General features: G+C 48.6%; 1 long non-coding RNA gene across 1 annotated transcript in view; it reads right to left on the reverse strand.

Annotated features, from left to right (window-relative positions):
* Positions 1-1,251: 1,251 nt before the first annotated feature.
* The window catches only part of LOC116646980, a 31,720-nt gene continuing 10,495 nt past the window's right edge, over positions 1,252-22,476 (reverse strand). Inside the window, exons 2-3 of the long non-coding RNA XR_004302242.1 lie at positions 4,017-4,502; positions 1,252-1,475 (exon numbers count right to left, since the gene is read on the reverse strand). This is a non-coding gene — a long non-coding RNA (uncharacterized LOC116646980). The remainder of the gene's footprint in view (positions 1,476-4,016; positions 4,503-22,476) is intronic.

The raw sequence follows: 22,476 nt of genomic DNA on the forward strand, positions 1-22,476 counted from the left end.
GGCCATCTTTCCCCCGCTCGTCCAGGATCCTGGAGGTCCATATCCAAGTAAGCAGGATAGGATTTACCCTCCAACCTACCTAGGACCTGCCTTCTGAGTTCTGTCCCAGAACCCATCTCTTGCCTGGATAATTAAGGCAGGGACCATCCAGCAAATTCCTCCAGGAGGGAGCACATCTACCCATCTGACCTTGCAGCCCTCAGCATCATGAGCATATAGGAATGCAGCCCCACGGCCTCACACAGGGGCAAGAAACACATACATTTAAAAGCAAAGGGCGAAAACTCAGCCTTCAGCGTAGGTTTCCTGCCCATCATCACTCCAGGGCTCTGGCAATAAAGCCCGCCCTGCTTGGCTGGAGTCCTAATGCACCTGGCTGGCTCTTGCCAACTCCCTGCCCTATGCAGGGGTCTGGAGGCACTTCCCTAGAACTCGTGTTTGCTGGCAGAGTCCCCACACTAACCAGATGAACCATCCGTATCCACAACCCCTACCTGATTTCCTGTCCTACTGACCCCACCCTACTGCTGCACCCCACCCCAGCTCAGCGTAGCTGTTGACACCAACCCCAATAAAGCCTGGGGTCATCCTAAGTCTTCTTAGAACCCATGAATGGAGTATCTAGTGGCCTTCACCAGCAGCTAGCCACACTTGTGATTGAGCGATAATCAAGAGGTAACCTGACAGAAACCTCTTCATTCTCCATAATTTTCCTCAGAAAGAACATCCTATAAATTTCTATAAAGGAAGAGGAGGCCCCCAAGAGAGCTGGAAGCAAACAGAACCGGTCTACATGAAGCAAGGGTGAGGATTTGTTTGATACTCTGAAGAGGGAAGAGAAAAGGAAGGAAAAAGACAAAGAGCTGGCAAGATCACCAAGCCTGTGTCCCACCAACTTCCCCGAACCCTCTCTTCAAATCTCGCCTCCCCTAATCTTCAACAAGGCTACGAAACTCCACGAATTCTGGAAGGGACTAGAGGATATATGGAACCCAGTGAGGGAGAAGATCCAGACAAGCCTGGGGGTGGATGACACAGGAAAAAATAAGTGAAAGAGCTCAAGAAATGACAGGTTCATGTCACAGGATACAGAATTTATATTCCAGTCAAGCGTAATAGACCTCTAAATATCAAGAGGTCTCACTCACATGGTACAAGTATAATCAGTATAGCCCCCATTTTCCTGAGCACCTACTATGTGGCAAATTTTGCACGCTTTTGTCAATCATCATAACCCTGTGAGGTAAGTATTATACCCATCTTAGTGATGAGGAGACCGAGGTTCAGAGAGGTTAAGTAACTTCCCCCAAATCACAGAACTATTACGTGGCTGAGCCAGGATTTTTACCTGGGCCAATGGAATCCAAAAGCCATGCTCTCCTCTGTGATATGCTGGACTCCTGAAATCTCCTGGCTCCCTTCCATGTTCCTCTTGGTCTCCTCCCATTCTCCTTCCATCTGCTCCTGACAGCCCGCTGTGGAGACATAGTGAGATCAGCTGTGTGAGGCCACAGTCAGTCAGTCACTCAACAAACATTTCGCAAAATCTTACCATTTGCCAGGAATTGTGCAGGAGATTGAGGATTCAAACACAAGTACAACACAAACAATGGCCAAGTGCTGGGTGCCCTGGCAGACAAGCCTCCATGGAGCTACGGGACGGCACAAGGGGGAGCCCAGGTTCTGTCTTGGGGCAAGTGGCAGAGAACAGGGCACTAGAAATGCAGGGAGCTTCTTTAGCCAAAATGGACCACACGCAGTCTCCTGATGCCAAACAGCTGAGCCAAGAGACCCCCTACGGAATGACTTTTTTTTCCACACTTTTCCCCTTTGCCAACAAGGAGAGAACAGAAAGTGTAGGCTCAACCCTACATGGAAGGAGAGGAAAGATGAAACTAACTTTTTCTAAATATCTCCTCTGTGCCAGGCACCCCCTCAGGCCTCACAGCTACATTTTGCTGAAGGAGCCGCAGACAGGTTCAGGAACTTGACCTGGGTCATTCGGTTGGGAAACACAGAGCTGGGATGCAACCCAGTCCCGCCTACCCCAAAGCTCATGAATGATGCTTCCAGCACACCATGCCTCAGCGCTTCCAGGCAGAAGCTGCTGGACGTCCACCTGAATGGACTGGCTGATGAAAATGTGGCCCAGCAGGTAGCACGTGCGACAAAGGGACTGTGCCAAAGCCAAAGCCACCATTGCCGGGACCCTCCCCAAGTCAGAGGAGAGGAGATGAGGAAGTATATGAGGGTTTGGGGTGCATGCCTGTCCATGCTCTTTGGCCTCCTCCTCAGAAGGCCATCCCCCCCAGGCTCTCTTGACCGCCCTCATCCCCACCTCCCCTTCCCAGCCAGGAAGTCTGAGCACCAGCCTCGGGAAAATGTCAGCCAGGCCTGGCCAAGCATATGCCTGTGTCATTGGCACCCGCAGGGAGCTCCAACAGTCGGAAGGTGGAGGGACCGGGTGCCAGGGGCGGGGCAGATGGCATCTCGTCAGCCTCGTCACTGCTCTGAGAACCCTCAAACCTACTCTTGGCTACCTCTCTGAATCAAGGGCTGCCCACGAGCCCTCATCACCCATGCTCATGGCAACCCACCCAGCCTGCAAAGCCATGCCAACCCATGAGCTGGCGGAGACACCGCCACAGTTCCAGTCCCTCTGCCACCTGCCTGTTGTCACTCTTCATTGAGCATCGTCGGCCTTCCACAGGGCTGCGCTCCCAGGCTCCAGGCTTCCAATCTGCTCTCTGGGAGGCTGACAGAGGATGGGCAGGGCTGGGGGAGGCCTCCCTTCCTCGCTCCCACCAGCTCCTTGCCCAGGGCCTGGATGTTGGAACAAGTGCTAGGAACCCAGATGGCAATTGCTGCCATCTAATTATGCGTGCATACGATATTAGCCAAAAGCATTTGACTAGCTCCTGGGGTCTCAGGCAGATCAAACGGAGAGGCGCCGGGTTTGGGGATTACTTGGGCAGGGTAATGGTTGACAAGATGCCTACTGTCACTCAGGCAGCCACTGGCAGGCTGTCTTCCCCCGGCGGAGCCCTCACTCCTCACCTGAAGGAAGACGAGCTGGGAGCTCAGGCCTTCTGGGACCGACACGGGCTGGAATCCTCCGTGGCTCCTGGCTGCTGGGCTTTCTCTGACCCCGTCCTACTAGTCACCCCATTGAAGACCTTGCGCCTCACCAGGGTGGAAGCAGAGGATGTGTGTTTTCCAAGAATGGCATTTATGTGCTCACAGTGAAGCTCATCTTCTCCTAAGTCTACCGTCTCTATCTTGCCCGTTGATAACCCCTGATCTAGAATCAGTCTCCAACCCACGTGGCACTCATTTGCAGTTCATGGGAAACGATCTGTGCCTTTGCCCAGCCTGGCTTCCTGAAGGTCAGTTACCCTGTTCGGTTCTGTTTTCTTCCTGGAACCTAAGCTACTTGGGCACATGCTTTGCACGCATGAGGGGCTCGAGACGTGGTTATTGAGCTCAGGTTCACAACTCTGGTCAGCTGCTTCCTGGTTACCTACTATATGACAGGTTCCGTGCGGGACCATGGGATTCCCACTTGAACCAAGCACCGTCCCCGCCCCATGGAATTCTACATCCCAACCCGCCAACATTTCACTGTGAGTGACTGAAGTAAAGAAGGACCCCCAGAAAAGGAAAGGCAAGGCGGGAGCTGAAGGTAGAGAGAGGCCTGAATCATCACATCAGGACCTCCCAGGATGTCAGCATTTGCTTGCTTTGCAGACAAGGTTCTTTGTACCCATTGTGCAGGAGGCAGGGAACTGACAGGAGGCTCTCTGATCCCAAGTGATGTGTGCGAGTCGAGGGATCAGGACATATATGTCCAACATAACTTTGCCTCCTGTACTCATCACTTAAGAAGGAAGAGAATGGCATGGACTATGGACCGCAGGAGTCAGGAGGCTTCCTGCGCTGTCAGGATGTGGTGGAGCAGCGTGAGTCCCCGAGAACAGGATGGGGAAGGCAGGAAGGGACCAGGAGCCAGCACCTACCTGCCTCAGGTGCTGTGGAAACTGAGGCCGTGGAGGACAACGGCTTCTGAGACTCCGTCTGGTGAACAAGCAGGTACCATGGGACGCAGCTGTCTCCAGTCTCGGTCCGGGGTGAGTGCCAAGAAGATGTAGAGGGTGTGACCCTTGGAAGGCTCACGTTTAAGGACTGGGATTCAACGGAATCCTGGACCAGAGATTGGTGGGCATACAGGACAGGGCACACAAGCCCACGGCCAGAACAACAGTTCAGGCACATAACCAAAGTCATCAGAACTGGTGTGTGGCATTGAGGTGGGGCCAGCAAAGACGAGGCAGGGGTCTTCACCCGGGGCCTTTTGGAGCAGCCCTCTTCACTCACTGATTCACTCTGGCTCCAGGCGCAGGACATGGCTCCCCTTTATATGAACGATCAGCAGGCCAGCTGTGGGCAGGACCTGCTGGGTCCAGGCAGGGTCTTCCCAAAACAGGTGGGACTTCAGTTGAGCGCTAAAGGAGAAAAAAAGAGGGGAGAGCATCATTGGAGTGAGAAAAGGTACAGAGGTGGGGTTTTCATGGCATGTTTCTGGTCCAGTCAACAAAAAATGTGTTCTACTGGAATCGAATATTTAGAACCAAGAGTAGTGCTAATCACATCTGGGAATACAAATCGGGGCTAGATCATAAGGGGAGATAGTGGGAATTCCTCTGGAGGAATTCTGGAAGCACTGAAAGGATATATATAGAGTGGAGGTGGAGGAATGCACGTGGAGAAAGTGGCCTCTTGGGGTCTCACATCATCTATGGAAAATCCAAGGAGAGTGTAGGAAACTTCTCATTGTACTGCTGACCAGGTAGAGAGTTCTAGGCAGGAAGGAAGGAGATTGCCCCAGGCCATTAGTGTGTGTGTGTGTGTGTGTGTGTGTGTGTGTGTGCGTGTGTGTGTGTGTGTGTAGGACCCGGTGCTGGGGAAGCAGAGCCATGCTCACATTGTACTCTCTGGGGCCACCCCACACCTGGCTTTGAGTCCAGGGCTCGGCTTTGGGATTAGCCGTGGGATAAAGACAAGGCAACGTCAACTGCCAGTTCCCACTCTCCCCTCCAACAGCCTTCTCTTCCTTTCCCTCCTCTTCCCTTTCTCCTGGTCTCCACAGAGGATGCGTTCCCTGCTTCTCCCCGCTCCGCCCCCCCCCGCCACCCGCAGCATGACTGCCTTCCAGCCACAGGGAAGCGGGTGTGTCAGACTGTAGATCACCATGGAAGGGTTGACACCTCGTGGGTAATGAAGAGAGAAAATGCATCAGGGGTGTTTAGGGGAGATGACAGGTGATCACAGAGGCCTCGTCCTTGCCCAGATGTATTTTGTCAACTGATCACTCAGCAGACCGGAGAGGGAACTCAGTCAAGCCCCCTGGGTGCTCTGGAGGGATGGGGGCTCTTTTGATCCCAGACTTGCTTAACTCTGGCCTTAGCCACACTCCTGCTGCTCCCCAGTGGGGTGGAGCTAGGAGAGGACAGGCTCCCTTTGAAGCTCATCCCAACACTGGGCAGAGCTTCCCTTCCCTGTAGAAAAATGAGAGCAGCAAGCTGTGATGTGCTGGGAAATCAAATCCCCCGAGAGCAGAGCTGACGCTCAGGCCAGGGGTACTGTGGCTTGCCACACGGCCATACTTGTCCAAGACTCCTCCAGCCTGCAGAGACAACATAGCCATGTGACCTTGAAAAGCCACCAACTCTGACCTTCAGCCTCGTTATCTGCAAAACAGAGATAAGTCCATATTTTGCTGAATCTAAGAGACCATTGACTCTAAGACCCACCATTCTTTTTTTTTACCACTAAGAGAAAGTAAACACTGCCAATTAAACTATGACATGCCACCAACGGTAAGACCCACCCGGCTGCCAGAGATGTTGAGATGAGAAGAAATATCGGTGTGAAAATCGTGAAATGTGATCATTCTGCACAAGGCTCTGCAGACGATCAAGCTATGATGAGCATCAGCATGCTTCGCAAACTATGAAACACAGAAACATGACTTGTGCGCAGTACCAGAAGGTCGATTCTGGGAAAGGTCTCGATGGCGCTAGAAAGTGAGCTTCAGGAGGGGAGGCATCCTGGTCTGTCTCCTTCATCACAGTGGCCCCAGGGTCTGGGAGACTGCTCAGCACATCACAGGCTCCCGGTCAATATTTCTGAATACAGAAATGATGAGTGATCCATGACGTTCCAAAACCTGACAGTTTCACACCGTGACAGGTCCATCTGTGCGGCCAGGCCAGGGGGTGCTGTTGAGTCTGGGGTCTGAGGCCACTGCTGTTCCCCTTCCCGACACCTTGGGTGTGTATGAGGTAAGAATCCAAGTAGACTCAGGATTAGGCTCCCTGAGACCAGCAGGGTGCCCCCCACCCCACAGCCTGGCTCAATTTTCATCCAACGAGGCTGGCAGGCTATCCCAGTGAACAAGTGAGAATTATCCCGACTCCTGAACAACATAAACATCGGAAGCATTTATTGAACAACTGCATGAACGCCCAGGGGCTGAGTCCTGAGTCAAGGTGTCATCGAAGTTGGTTTCTTCTGGGCCTCTCTCCTTGGCTTGTAAGTGGCCCCCTGCTCCCTGCATCTTCACATGGTCTTCCCTCTGTGCATATGTATCCCAATCTCCTCTTCTTGAAAGGACACCAGTTGTGTTGGACTAAAGTCCATCCTAGTGACCTTATTTTACCTTCATTACCTCTTCAAAGGCCCTATCTCCAAATATATTCATATTCTGAGGCACTAGGGCTTAGGGCTTCATCATAGGGATTTGTGAGCACATAACTCAGCTCATAACAGTTAGTTAGTCCAATAAGCATTTAATAACTAACTACTGCAAACCAGGCACTGTGCCAAGTGATGGGAACATATAAGTAAATAAGACTGCCCTCAAGAGGATCACAATCTAGTGGGGAAAATAGACACAGAAACAGATAACTGTTCTTTTTGGTGGAAGTACAATGAGAAATGTATCAACCCAGTAGGAGTGCCAAGAAGGGCCACCTGTCCTAGCCTGAGGTGTCAGAGGTGGTCACGGAAGGCTTCCTGGAGGAGGTGCTATCTTAGCTGACTATGAAGGATGAACATAAGCCAAATTGAGGTTGGGGAGAGGGGGAAAGAGGATACTCCTGGGAGAAGAAACAAGACCCCAAGTGCGTTGAAGGACAGCCATGTGGCAGGGCAGAGACAGGGTGAGACACCACGCTTGGCATCCTGAAATTGCCCCTTAATGCAATTGAGAGTAATGCCTCCTTAAATTCTGTGCCCCAGGGACTTCACTTGCCTCACCCCTGTTCCAGCCCTGAGAAACCACAATTGTTTCAGTGTTGCTGGAGCAAGAGATTCAAAGCAGGGGCTAGTGAGCAACAACACAAGAGAGAGTTGGGGGCGGGTCCTGGAGGACTGTGTGCAGAGAAGGGAGATTGGCCTTCGTCCTGTAAGTGACTGGGGTGAAGGGATCCAGGATGGACTTCAGCTGTGTGCCCCTAATTCTTAGCCTCTCCAACTAGGTGGACACGTACTTCATGGGTGATGGTGAGGCTTACCCACAAAGCATGCACCCAGGGCCTGATTAGTAACTGTCACTATTATTCTTCTGCCCAGAGTGGCTCCTTATCCTTGGAGAAGGGTCAGGTTGTTGCAAGAATTAAATGAGTTTATGTAACGTGCTCAGTATTGTGCTTGAAGCATAGTAGGTGTTCAAAAACATTCATTTCTTCTGAGTCCTTTTTGGTGCTTATCACATTCTGCCATTTAGTATATTTACTTGTGTGCTAACCTCTCTTGTTCTTTATGGAGCAAGGACTGTGATTTATGTCCATTTAGCAGAGGCAGGATGGACTTGTGGCAATAAATGGGTTTTGAAGTCAGACAGAAAGATCTAGATTCAAATCCAGGGCCACCGCTTACCCACCAGCCCTAAGACCTTGGACCAACTTTCATTTTGTTAAACCTCCATTTCTTCATCTAAAAATACCCATCTCTAAAAATACTCAGGTGGAAGTGCTGGGCTCCTGAGACACGATTAGCAATATTTGTTGAGTGTGTGAAGGAAGAGGGAAGAGAGAAGCTGCCTGCCTTGGCTTCCCACCCTATTGCCCACACTAAGACCTAATCACCCTTGACTTTTCTGCTCTCTGACCTCCTCCCCTAATTAATCACCACACTCTGGTCATGCCATCTCCTTCTTAGTTTAAAATCCATCCACTTACCTTTCTCCCTACTGCCTCACTCTGAACCTCTTTATCCAGGCCACATTTCTAGGCTGACTTCCCCAAGGGCCACTTGCTGTTGAGTCATCTTCTATATGGATGCTGTTGGCCACCTACCCAAGTATCCATCTCTCTTCCACATGGTGCAAAGGTAAGTGGATGCATCAAAGTCAGCCATGGCAAATTCATTCTCCTTGTCGGTGATTCATTTGGGAAGGGGCAGGGAACCCAAACCTGGCCAGAGAAGAGTAAGGAAATCTGCTGGAGGGCTTCAGGGAAAGTTTTCCTTACTGATAAAGAGAGACACACGGAAAGAGACGTGGCCCCTCTCCTTCCGCCGGAGGGTACCCTGTCTTCATGGGAGGCATCATGCATGGGAGGGGTCATGGCCAACAGGCCGAGGACCCCAGAGCAGAAAGATGGGAAGACCCTGGGTTCTCATGGCATTGTGCAGCTACCCAGTTAACCAAGCCTGGACACGTGCTGCCACCATGCTTCTCGCCATGTGAGATAAGTGGCTCTTATTGCCTAGCTAGTTTCATCTGGGTTCTCTAGGACTTACAGCATCCTGACTGACACAGCTTCCCACCCCCAGTGTCAACTCTCAAATCCTTCTTGACCACACACTAGAAAGATCTGGTAGCAAATCTGGCCATGTCAGCCTTTCTATGGCTTCTCCTTGGCATCACTTCCAAGTCCAATTTCTTAGCATGGCCTTTGATGCCCTTCCTGATCCAGCCTCTGCCTTCTCTACAGCCCTACATCCTTTTACTTCTCTCTCTCCTGGGCCCTCTTGGCCCCTCTTACCCCCACCAATGCTACAATCTACTCTCAACCTACTGGGCAAGCCATTTCACCTTCCCATGCTCAGCTTCCTCATCTGTAAAGTGGAAATACTCATAGTATCTACACCATACAACTGCTATGCAAACGAAACGAGTTCATGTATATAAAGAACTGGCGCCCAGATTAATCTGTAAACTGCTACATAAATATTGTCGTGTCATTTCTCCAAATGTGCCTTTTTTAGGCTTCCTGTTTCTTTCCACTGGCCCGAGGCAGAAGACAAGCCCTAGAGGATAGCAGAGTCATAGGATAGGAGGAGCCTGAGTCCCTGAATCACCACATAGGCATATTGAGCTATTACGTGTGCAAGCAATAAATCCTAGTATGAATTTGTTTGTTATGCAGCCAGCACTCCCTAACTAATAGCAACTCCCCTACGCCATGCCCCCAGCTACCCTGTGATAACCCTTGTTCTCCAGACCAGCAGGCCCTGCTGCCATTGTCAGTTTAGATTTTCCTTTCCCTTCCTAACTAGAAGCAGGAGTGAGTCAATTGACCTTTGATTACTGTTATGGGTTGGATTGTGTCCCCCCAACAAAAAAAAATATGTCAAAGTACTAACCCCCAGAACCTTAGTATGTGACCTTATTTGGAATGGGGGTCATTGCTGATGTGATTGGTTAAGATGAAGTCATATAGAAAAACAGTGGGTCCCTAATCCAATATGACTTCCAGCCTTACGAGGAGAGATGGACACAGGCATGCACAGAGGGAAGACAATGTGAAGACAGAGACACACTGGGCCAAGGCCAAGTGGTGATGGAGGCAGAGACTAGAAAGAGGCAGCTGCAGGCCAAGGACACCCAGGGTGGCCATCTAGCACCGGATGCTGGAAGAGGCAAGGAAGGACTCCACCCAGAGTCTCAGAGGGAGCGTGGCCCTGCCGACAACTTGATTTTGGACTTCTAGGCTCCAGAACTGCAAGAGAATAAACTTCTGTCATTTTAAGCCACCTGGTGTGTGGTACTTTGTTTCGGCAGCCCTAAGGAACCCATACAAGTACCAGCTCTTACAACAGAGTCAGAACCAGAGCTGAACCTTCATCAATCTGTGTGGGTGGAGCAGAGGAAGGAAGGAAGAGACAGGAGGAAGGAGAATAAGAAAGGTGAAGATGAAAGTGACTTTTACTCCTGTTTAATCACCTTCAGTTCCCAGGGTTTTTTTTTAAGGCTCTGGGTATGGAAAGAGATTTCTTCCATAGAATATCATAAACATGGGCTTGAAGCATCCTCCTGGAAGAAGTGAGGGAAGCTGAGGAAAACATCTCCTTCAGATCACCAGTTGACAAAATAATACGAGGTTATAAAGCTAGAGTATCCCTATGGCCTCATAAGCTTGGAGAGAGAATGAAACACATTTTGAAAAAAAAGTGAAGAGAGGCAGCATTGGGTAATTTCTGTTACGTGTCTTCTGGGCACCAATAGCCTATAAATAGACAGCGCATCTGGTTTGGGAGCTGTCTTGCGGGGGAAAGTAAAGACGAGGGTGCCATTCCCAGGCTACAGGCTCTGGACCTTCCCAGAGTTGTCCAGACCGTGGGGTGGGGGGTAGGCTGTGTCGAAGAGTTGGGGGCAGCACCAAGCGCCCTGGGAGGGCAGCTGCAGGGCAGGGGTAAGGCAGAGGCTGGGTGGTGGGCTTGCTGGCCTGCCATGCTCCAGGGGAAGAACAAACCCCCTGTCCCAACATTGGTGCTGTAGCTGTCAACATTCTACTCCTGGGAATGATGGGGATTGTGGTTTCCCATTGCTGCTATAGCAGATTACCACAAATTAGGGGCTTAACACACAACTTATTACCTTACAGTTCTGGAAGTCGGCTCAGAAAGGGTTTCACGGGGCTAAAATCAAGGTGTCAGCAGGGCTGCATTCCCTTCTGGGAGTTCTACGGGAGAATCCATTCTCTGGCCTTTTGAAGCTTCGAGTAGCTGTATAGTTTCCTTGTCTCCCGTGTCTTCAAAGCAAGCAACATTGGGCTGAGTCCTCATCTGCTGGCTCTCTGGGTCTCCCTCTTCTACCTCCTTCCTCCACCTTTAAGGGCCTTTGCAATTATATTGGGTCCATTTGAATAATCCAAAGTAGTCTCCCTATTTTAAGGTCAGCTGATTAGCAGCCTTAATTCCATGAGCAATCTTAATTCCCCTTTGCCACGTAAAGTAACATTGTCACAGGTTCCAGGGGTTAGAAAGTGGATATCTCTGGTGGTGGGTGGACATTATTCTCTTTTGTCTCTGATCCCCAAAGATACAGGTCCATCCTACAAGCAAAATACAAATGCATTCACCCTACTCTGGTACCACAGTCGGTATCAGTCAGTGTTCAGCCAGAGAAGCAGAATCAGCAGGAGGTATATATTAAGAGATAAATTGCGAGGAACCTGCTTACATGATCATGGGGGCGGGCTAGGCAAGTCTGGAGTCTGCAGGGCGGGCTGGGACTCTCGGATATGGACTGAAGCTGCTGTCCATGAGCAAAATTTCCTCTTTTCTCAGGGAGGTCTCAACACTGCATTCCAGATCTTTCAACAGGATCAAGCCTACCAGATGATCTAGGATAATGTCCCTTATTTTAAAGGCAACTGACTGTGGATTTTAATCACATCCTCAAAATACCTTCACAGCAACATCTAGATGAGAGTTCAGTGGAATGAGTGGGGGCTCACACCACATTGATGTTTCAAAGAGACCATCACACAGATAAGGTGGCTCACTAAGGACCGAGTCCCTTGCCATAGCCCCTGTACCTGTTGGAATAGATGACAATTTCTTAGGATGGTTCTCTCCGTGGAGTTAAATGGGTCTAAGGAGCCCACAAAGCCAATTCTGCTCCACTGTTCTCTGAGATTAGCAGCTCCTTAAGAATAAAGGCTAGGAGGGCGCCTGGGTGGCTCAGTTGGTTAAGCGACAGCCTTCAGCTCAGGTCATGATCCTGGAGTCCCGGGACTGAGCCCCGCATCAGGCTCCCTGCTCGGTGGGAAGCCTGCTTCTCCCTCTCCCACTCCCCCTGCTTGTGTTCCCTCTCTCGCTGTGTCTTTCTCTGTCAAATAAATAAATAAAAATCTTAAAAAAAAAAAAAAAGAATAAAGGCTAGGATTTCACATTTATATTTATATCTGGCAGCGCCAAACCTAGCATTCCTTGTATAGGAGAGACATACTAGGGAAATGATGGCTGGAAGAATTTTGTCTTTGTTGAGTATATATTCTCTCCTGTACTTAACCTGCCAAGCCCTTTGGGCAGCCGCCAATTTGACTGCATTTCCAGCTACTACTTCAAATGTTGGTACAAACTTGCATCCTATCACACTGTCGTATATGGCTAGGTGGCATTGGGGGGATAATGAGAAATCATCCTAGGGGTGGGAGTGGGGCGGAACACTCGAGTAGATTAGAGGAAGAAGCCATGGCATCTCTTTGTAGAGACATTTATAAACAAAAAAGAGCCCAGTCTGCCTGGATCAGGGTGAATATTGACTTGTCTAAAGACAAGTATCCTCAGAATGGCTCGACAGCCTGAGAGATCTCTTATTCCTGACTATTCCAGATCTTTGGGAGCTCCACAATGTCCTTGATACCAAGGTCAAAGAGAAGAGTCTAACAAGCCAGGCCTTCGAGAACATTTTACCCTAACTCCTTATTTTACAGAGACTCAGAGAGGGAGAGTGATTTGCCCAAAGTCACACAGCCAGCTACAGGCAGACAGATCTGGAACTAGAAGCCAGGGTTTGTGATTCTGATGCACTTTTTAATTTTCACTATGCTGTTGTGTCAACTTCAGGATGTCACATACTCAGAACTCAATCTAAGCATCAAGAAGAATTGGACATATTTCTCCAAAGTTCAAATGATACATTCACTGATGGGAAATCAAAAAAGTGACTTAGAGATTTAACATCTGCCCATTAAGTAAGCATGCGTTCTAAATAAAAATAGTTGCAACTTAAGAAAGGTTCCCTGTCCATTCTCTTCAACCAAATTACCTCTCTGGGGCACCTGGATGGCTCAGTCAGTTAAGTGTGTGCCTTCAGCTCAGGTCATGATCCTGGGGTCCGGGGATCAAGCCCCACATCAGGCTCCCAGCTCAGCGGGGAGTCTGCTCCTCCCCCTGCTCATGCTCTCTCTCACTCACTCTCTCTGAAATAAATAAATAAAATCTTTAAAACCAAATTACCTCCCTGAAGTCCATCCAATATGGGAGTTCTGGAACCCACACTGACTTCACAGGATCATTGGATACTTGTGAATCACTGGCTTGAGCAATCTCATGAAAACCAAGCCCAGGTGAAAGCATTTCATTTGCACTTAACTGGATCACTACCCAAAAATAATTCATGGGATGTATCATAATTTATTTTTGTTTCCCGGTTTCCCAACCCTTTAATGATTTATTCAATGGAGGAAGTCTTCCCTTTGTCCATAGTTATAATCTTGGTCTTGGGCATGTTCCATAGACTGGTGGCTAGGATGCACAGAATTCTCAGATGACCTCCCAGATTGCCACCCCTGGTGCAAACATCCCATACCCCCCACACACACTGAGTGTGGCCAAGACCTGTAAATACACTGAGATAGTCACTCCTTTGAGTACCTCACCCTGCATAAGACTTCTTCCTAGCAGACTGGAGGGAGATTCTCCTACTAGGAGCTGAGGATCCCAGGCTGACAGCTAGCAAGAAAATGGGGGCCTCAGTCTGACAACCACAAGGAACTGAATTCTGTCAATAGTTTGCAAGAGGTTCCCAAGCTTTGGATGAGAACAGAGCCCAGCAGATACCTTAATTTCAATGCCTTGTGAGACGCTGAGCAGAGAACCCAGCCAAGCAAGGGCCGACTCCTAACCTATGAAAACGGAGATAATAAATGGGTATTGTTTCAAGCCACTGGGTTTGTGGTAACGTTTTCCACAGCAGTAGGCAATTACAGCTGGCCCTTGAACAGCACGGGTTTGAACTGCACGGGTCCACTTAAATGCAGATTTTTTTCAATAAATGCAGTACAGTACTGCAAATGTATTTTCTCTTCCTTATGGTTTTCTTAATACCATTTTCTTTTCCCTAGCTGACTTTATTGCAAGAATACAGTATAGAATACATATGATGAAGGATAGTTGGAAGGCAGGCAGGGACAAGGGGCGCCCCACCCTAAGAGGAAACTGCCCTTAAGAGGATTTTTATACTCCCCTGGAAGGAGCCCTCCACCCTTTCCCATGTGACAAAAACCTGATTGGATGACAGCCGCAGAGAGGGTTCATCAGATTAAAACAGCCGGCCCATAAGCCCATAAAAACCCCTAGACTTAGAAATTCCGGTGGCAACACTCTTGGGTCCCCTCCCTCCTTGGGAGCTTTGTACTCTACTCAATAAACCTTGCTTTGCTGCCCACCACTCTGTCTGGTCTACCTCTTCATTCTTCAAAGTGGCGTGATCAAGAACCATGGGCACCAATGGGAAAAAAAAATCCTGTAACACATACAGCATACAAAAATATGTGTTAATTGACTTTGTTACTGGTGAGGCTTCCAGTCAACAGTAGACTATTCATAGTTAAATTGTGGGGGAGCCAAAAGTTCTATGTGGATTTTCAACTACACAGGAAATCATCTCTCCAACCCCCACGTTGTTCAAGGGTCAACTGCAATAAAAGAGCTTCCTAGCATTCTTGCTATGAAAGCACAAAGGGAAACTAACACTTATATAAGACAGTGAGATAAATAGGCAAAGCCACCCAAGGGGGCTCTGACGCCCGGGCCCCAGTCGGCCACTCCCATTGTTGAGGGCATCCGTGTCTAGTCCCGCCAGTCAGGAAGCTCTGCACACAGAATGTCCGATCAGCATTTGAAGTTGTAAACACAATCTCCGTTCAGAAATCTGAGTGTTTGGCAATACCCACAACTCTAGGTTTGATTTGGTGTCGTCTCCTCCCCGCCTGCCCCCCCCCCCCATAGGACCCTGCTGCCTCTGGAATGCTTGAGCTGGGAAGGGGAGCAAGCTTCCCACCCGCGGTCCTGCAAGGGCGTCCCTTGTCAGTCACAAACTGCTTTGCATCCTTCTCATCCCAATCAAAGTGCCTCTCCCAGGCCGCTGGCCCCCACAGCCACCGCACCACCAGGCCCTTCATGGGAGTGCCCAGCCCGTGCTGGAATGTAAGGATTCTGTGGCGGGGGCTCTGCCAGGCCTACACATCTTCGATCTCTGTTCCAACACCACTTAGGTGTGTGATCCTGGAGATGCAAGGCTACACTCTGGGTGGCCAGGCAATCGCCCCTGTCCTTGAGGACCCCCTCAGGCCTGTCTGGGCTCCTGCCAACCCTGCAGCCTGGGCCCAGCGGGACAGAGTGCCTAAGGCCCTTGCCAAGGGACCCACCCGTTTAAACTTGATAATCAAGTTCCTTCCAATTCTCCCTCCTCCACTCCACCTCAGCCCGGTTTGAAATCTTATCTCTTTTTGGGCTGAGAAAGAGACTGTTATTCTCCACAGTCTGGTTCATGATATAAAATCTGTGCTCTGAGCCCTCTGGCTTTGGCTTTTGATATTTAAAGCCAAGCTTTAGAAATTCAAAAATACCCTTTTTTCTCTCAAGCACCTTGCCCTTAGAATTGAAATCCATGGCTCTCAATACCATTGCCTCTACAATAGATTTACAAAAGGCTACTTAAGAGCTCAAAAGCCAGGAAAGGGACTCTTTGTTCTCTCTGTATGGTCCCTACCCTCAGGGCAATGCAGGAGAAAACCAGGCTGCACAGCACAGGGTGGGGCCAGCAGTGAGAGGGTTAAAGCAATGGTGAGAGCACCGAGTTTAACACCGAAATTTGACTGCGAGGCATTTATAAAATGCTGAGGTGTTTCCCCCAGGCACCGCTAGGTGTGGTTTTCAGGGCTCATTCCAGCAAAAGTACTAATAAAGATGAACAGTAAATATTATAAATATTGACACAAATAGTTGACAGGGAAGTTTATTATGGTCATTTAGGAGCATTTGCTAATTTAAACTTTTTGAAAATAATCTGGGAGTTGCTACAATGTGCAACTTTAAATGAATGCTTATTTTATACCTGAAAGAGTATATAAAAATATAAGAATCCACACATACCTGGACAACTAATTTTTGATAAGGTACAAAGACAAGCCAGTGAATAAAGGATGATCTTTAGAACAAATGGTGCTGGGACAATTAGACATTCATATTTTAAAATATTAACTTTTATCCATGTGTCCCACCATATACAAAAATTAACTCAAAATGAATCATAATCCTAAACATAAAACCTGAAACCATAAAACTTCTAGGAGAAAACATAAATCTTGGGATCTTAGGTTAGGCAAAGACTTTTTATCAAAATAAGAAATCAAAACAGTAGCATCAAAAACATGATCCATTAAAAAAAAATTGATAAATTGAACTTCATCACAATTAAATTTCTGCTCTTTGAAAGACACTGTTGAATGAAAGATACCCCCAGACAGGGAGAAAATCTTGGAATATATGTGACAAATGTCTTGGAGCCAGTATAAATAAAAAGATTTTAAGATTCAATAATAAAACAAACCACACAATTTTTTTAAAGGAGCAAAAGATCTGAAGACATGAAAAGATGCTCAGCATCCTTATTCATTACAGAAATGCAAATTAAAACCACAGTGAGAGGCCACTTCACATCTGATAGAAAGATCTACATGAAAAAGGCTGGCCACAGGAAGTGTGGGTAAGGAGCTCTCATCCACTGCTGGTGGGAATGTTGAATGGTACCACCACTTTGGAAAACAGCATGGCAGTTTCTTAAAAAGTTAAACACACACCTAACCATATGGCCTAGCCATTCCTCCCTTAGGTATTTGCCTAAGAAAAATGAAAGCCTATATCCATACAAAGACTTCTTTTTTAATAAAGATTTTTTTTTTAATTTATTCATTTGAGAGAGACAGAAAGATAGAGAGAGCACAAGCAGGGGGAGCAGCAGAGGGAGAGGGAGAAGCAGGCTCCCTGGTGAGCAGGGAGCCCAATGTGGGGCTCGATCCCAGGACCCTGGGATCATGTCCTGAGCTGAAGGCAGACGCTTAACCATCTGAGCCACCCAGGCGCCCCCATACAAAGACTTTTACAAAAATGTTCCTAACACTTTATTTGTAAGAGCCCGGAAGTGGAAACAATCCAAATGTTCATCAACTGGGGAACTGAATAGACATAGACGGTGGTCCGCCCATACAATGGAATTCTACTCAGTAATAAAAAGGAATGAACTATCAATCCAGTTGACAACCATGAATGAATCTCATGTTGAGTGAAGGATGCTAGATAAAAAGGAACATGCTATATGATTCCATGTATATGAAATTATCAAAACGCAAACTGATCTGTAGTAACAGAAAGCAGATCTCTGGGTGCCTGTGGGGAGAGAATGCCAGAAGGGAGGGGGGCAGCGAGGGTTGGGAAGGATGGATTACAATTCTGGGGGTGATGGATGTGTTTATCATTTTAACTATGGTGATGATTTCACAGGTATATAGATACACCGAAGCTTAACAAACTGTACCTTTTAAATATGCGTGGTATCTTGCATTTCAATTATACCTCAATTACACCTTTTTAAACCTGTTAAAAAGATATGTTTATAACAACAACGTGTGTTTCTGGGTCTGTCACAGGAATAGACTTCTAACCCAATCCATACATACCTTCCAAAACCTGAGCTTAATCACATAGATCTCCATACAACTCCACATAGATCTCTCAGATTCCCTGGTTGATCTCATTAAATGTTGTGAGTAAAATGAACATTTTTAAATTGGTGCTTACAAGAAAATATATAACTAATTTTTTAAATGTCTTTCCAATAACTATTAAAATCTGAGTTTTGTGGCAGGTACATCAGTAGACGTACCCTCATACCAGGTTTTCAATGATCTGGAGTCGGAGCAGGTGAGAAGGGGAGGGGAGTTTTGGGTGAGAGGTGGGGAGGGATGGGGGTGTGGGGTTGGGGCTGGTGGTTGGTGAGGATGAGTATCTTCATCTGAAACACAGAGCCCCAAGGCACTGGGCCAGAGAAGGAAAGAGCAAGAAAGACTGAGAAGGGGCCAGGATGGGGAGGAGACGGGAAGGCAAGAACAGGTTGTTGAGTCCCACAAAGCTGGCAGGAATAATCCTAATAGCTACAATGTATTGCATGCTGTCTATGTGTTATCTCAGTTCATTCTTAAAACCCTGTGAGGTGCGTACTACAATTAAACTCCTTAAAACACGGAAAACTGGTGTCTGATAGAAAATCTAAATAGCTTGCCTGGGGTTAGAAACCCCAAGAGCCAGGGGGTTTCCAACTGTAAGCAGTTTGCTATTGCTGCCATAACTAACTATCACGGATTTAGTGGCTTAAAACAACAGAGATTTAACCTTTAATAGTTCTAGAGGTCAGAAACCTGAAATGAGTCCTGCGGAGCTAAAATCAAGATGTGGGCAGGGCTGTGTTCCTTCTGGAGGCTCCAGGGGAGAATCTGTCCCTTGCTGCTTTAAGCTTCTGGAAACTGCCTGCATTCCTTGGTTTGTGGCTGCAGCCCTCTCCAGCCCCCTTTGACTCTCCTGCCCCCCCCTTATGAAGACCCTTGTGATGACACTGAGCCCAGCTAGATAATGCAGGGTAATCTCTCCATCTCAAACACTTGGTTTAATCACAGCTGCAAAGTCCTTTTTACCATGGATGATAACATTCACAGTTCCTGGGGATCATCTTTGGGGGGGCCATGGTTCTGTCGACCCCTCCCCCCCCCGCCCAGGCCCTGGCCGATATGACTCCTTCAGTCAAGATGGAAGGCCTTTGCTGATCAGTCCCCAGTTGTCTTTCCCCACATCCCCTCCCACAGCTGACACTGCATCCAGAAGTCACAAGCTGCCTTGTACCGATGAGGCTGCCCCCTCCTCCTCAGCCTCCTCCCCGTGATGGCCCTCCACTGCAATACCTCCCTCTTGTCCTTGTCAAGACCTACTGAAATCCCAGCTGTCCTCCAAGTGCCAGCTCCCTGGGAAACCTCTCCTAATCTTCAGCTGGGGGTCCTCTCTGCTCCCCACCACTGCCATGGCATTTGGGTTTCACGTTCAGTCTTAGACGGGGACAGCAGGTGTAAGCTCTTTAGGCAAGAATCGTATCTCATTTATCTGCGTAGCTCCCACAGCCTACAACACGGTGCCCTGTACACAGTGTTTATCCTGCACCTGAGTAGATCAATGGATACACACACGCCAGGACCCAGGTAAAGCATCCTCTGCCTCTCAGCCCCAGGAGGCACCGGTCCCCTCCAAGGCCCCTGGAGCCCCGGGCCTGCCGTACCTCACCTACGCCTACAGCCAAGCTCAGCGAGTTTGCTCAGAGCGGCTCTAACTTGGAGCTTGGGCTCTAATGAGCAGATGGCATAAAGAAGGGAAGGGATGGCAAATTCAAGGCAGAAAGCAGGTGAGGTTGATGGGCTCTAGTCCCTGCATCCACATGGCTGGGAAAAAGCAGAGCAAGGATGCTCAATTTGGGAATGTGTGGTCTCTGACCGATTCAGCCTCCTGGGTCAGCCCGTTCCTGCCATCTGGGGCCCAGTACATGCCTTTGCACCTGGCCCCACCAGCCCCCAGGAATATGCTCCTGGACACTCACCCAAAACAATTATCAAAATACCACACTGCTACAGACTTCAAAGTCCATATGCGGAAATCCTAAGGCCCAATGTGATGGTTTTTAGAAGGCGGGGCCTTTGGAAGGTGCTTAGGTCATGAGGGCGGAGCCTTCACGAACGGGATTAGAGCCCCAGACAGCTCCCTCTCCTTCTGCCAAGTGAGGAAACAGCTATCTATGAACCAGACACCAAATCAGCCAGCAACTTGATCTTGGACTTCCCAGCCTCCAGAACTGTGAGAAATACATGTTTGTTGTGTAAGCCACCCAGTCTGTGATATCTTTGTGATAGCAACCCTAACAAATTATAACCACACAGAGCTAACATCTTTATTTTACTTTACCTACTGAACCCAAAGCGCAAGGAAGGGAAGGCCCCATTCATTAGTGATACCACCACCATGTTCGTCAACCAACATTTATTGACACATTGGTAAATGGCACCAAGTTAGAGAGTGGCTCACTGACTCCCAATCCCTGCAAACACAGGCGCAGATGTGTGTGTGTGTGTGTGTGTATGTGTGTGTGTGTGTGTTGAAACCCCCATGGGGTTGGAAGTGGAGGCCCTCAGTATTCTTCAAGGCAAACCTTGGTTTCCATTTCTTGTTGATTAAATACATTACTTTGCTTATCTACCTACTCTGTGGATGAAGGGGTTTGAGGCCAGAGATTTATCCTTTAAATTAAACAGTAATACGATGGATCTTAAACAAAAATACTTCAAGAATTCCTCCATAGAATGTGTGAGTCCTGGGAGCCAAGGAGTGGGGAATAATTCTGGCCAAATGATTGGCACTTGCCTGACCATTGATGCTTTCTGTCCCCAGCATGGAATAGGGATGAGAAATGGATAAGGAAGAGGGAAAAGAAAATCTGACCCTCTTAGATAACTGTCCATCTCCTCATTAGTCAGAGTCTCTCAAGTAGTTTGGAATCATGTAAATTTCCACTCCTAGTCACTCTCTACCTAATAGAACTTTAGAAATACATGCTAATAGCAAACAAAGGTGGATTTTGGCATCTCGGGTGTTTGGGACTGGACAGAGCACCGCATCTTTCTCTTGAAATATCAGACAGTGTCCACCGCACAGCGGATCCGCAGAGCTGTTTACACTAAACAACAGACCACAAGGATAAGGAGGTGACGTACTGACCAAATCAAGGGGGCACCATTCACGTTGTGGTCATGCAGTGGTATACTCATTGTGATAATTTTCCAGCAGATGGCAGTGATGCGTCTTGAGGAAGGAGCCCTTATTTATAATTTGTACCAAGCACCATCTAAGCTAGAGGCCATGCTGCAATACCCAGAGTGTCTGGTTCACCTACTTGACTTTGGGTGCTTTTCCTTAGAGAAATGGTACAGGAAATGCAAAAACAGTCAGAAGGCCAGGCCATCCCAACCTGTGTCTATATGATATATCCACTGTGCCTGTGTGGGGCTTGATTTGAGATAGAGAAGTGGCCTGGACAGACAGAGGCAAAGCGACTAGCTGACGGTGTTCTAACCTCCATCCTGGTTCCTGACCACATCCTGGTCTGGAGGGAAGAGTGGGGAATGAATGTCTTTCTCACTGCTCTGTCCCCACAACCCAGAATAGTGCTGGACACAGAAAGGGTGCACAATACAAGTTAGTTGAGGGGAGGATGGATGGTTGGATGGATGGATGGATGGGTGGATGGTTGGGTGGATTCAACAGACACCTGCGGAATGCATGGGCGGGCTCTCCTATCGTTTGGTTCATTTGCTCCAGCTGGTCTTCAGAGAGAGACAGCAAAAGCAATGACCAGGGACTTTTCTGAGGAAGGCAGAAACCACCAAAATGAATTCACTTAAAAGATCTCCCACCAGGAAGCAGCCCCTAGAGAGTCCCCTTTCTGGGGGAGCAAATCTCTTCCTTAATCACCACGTGCTGCCGCCCACTGTTATCACTCACTCAGTCCAGCTGTCCGTCCCACCTCTCAGCAAAGCCTATTTACCAAACCCATTTGCAAGTCTAAAATGTAATCACTGGCTTCCTCCTCAGAATGTTAATCTTCCAACAGGCCTTCCCTAAGCCAGCCGGGAGCCCCTGGCTGGCTAGCTGGGTATGGTCCTGCCTCTCCTCCCACATTTCTGCTGCTCAGCACCAGAAAACCACAGACAAGGCAGAAATAGCAATCAGGCAGAAGTCTGGGCTGGGGCCAAAACACCTCTGCTGGGGATTATCAAGGGCAGACTGGCCTTGGACCAATCAGCAGGCTAGGTTTAGGGAGAAAGGCTGGGGGGCCCCAGGTCAGGCCTCAGGTGCAGAGGGGCTCCATCCTGCTCAGCTTGACATGATGCCTGCCCACACAGTGACCCCCACTGCTGGAGGGAGGTCTGCAGCCCAGGAGCCGCCTGGGCTTAGGGCACAGCCTGGCTTACAGAGGTACTCCGTGGATACGCAGTGAGCCAAATGGCTCCAGGTAAAGTTGCTAGGCTGGAAAGTAACTCATTCTTTTGTCCTGGACCAGCCCACTATTCCTTCCAGTAGTAAGTGCTTATGGGGCACCCGCCATACGTCGGACACTGTGCTGGGTGCAGGAAAGTACCAAAGAACAAACAGCCATGGCCCCCGCCTCGTGGAGTTTGTGGTCAAGTGGGAAATAGAAACAAGAAGTTAAATGCACTGACAGGTGCCAGATCAAGGGCACCCAACCCGATCCAAAGGATTCCTGGAGGAAGCAGCAATTAAGCCAGGACTTGAGGGACAGAGGATTTAGCA

This window comes from Phoca vitulina, unplaced genomic scaffold, assembly GCF_004348235.1.
Source record: "Phoca vitulina isolate PV1807 unplaced genomic scaffold, GSC_HSeal_1.0 scaffold38, whole genome shotgun sequence".
Classification (NCBI taxonomy): Eukaryota; Metazoa; Chordata; class Mammalia; order Carnivora; family Phocidae; genus Phoca; species Phoca vitulina.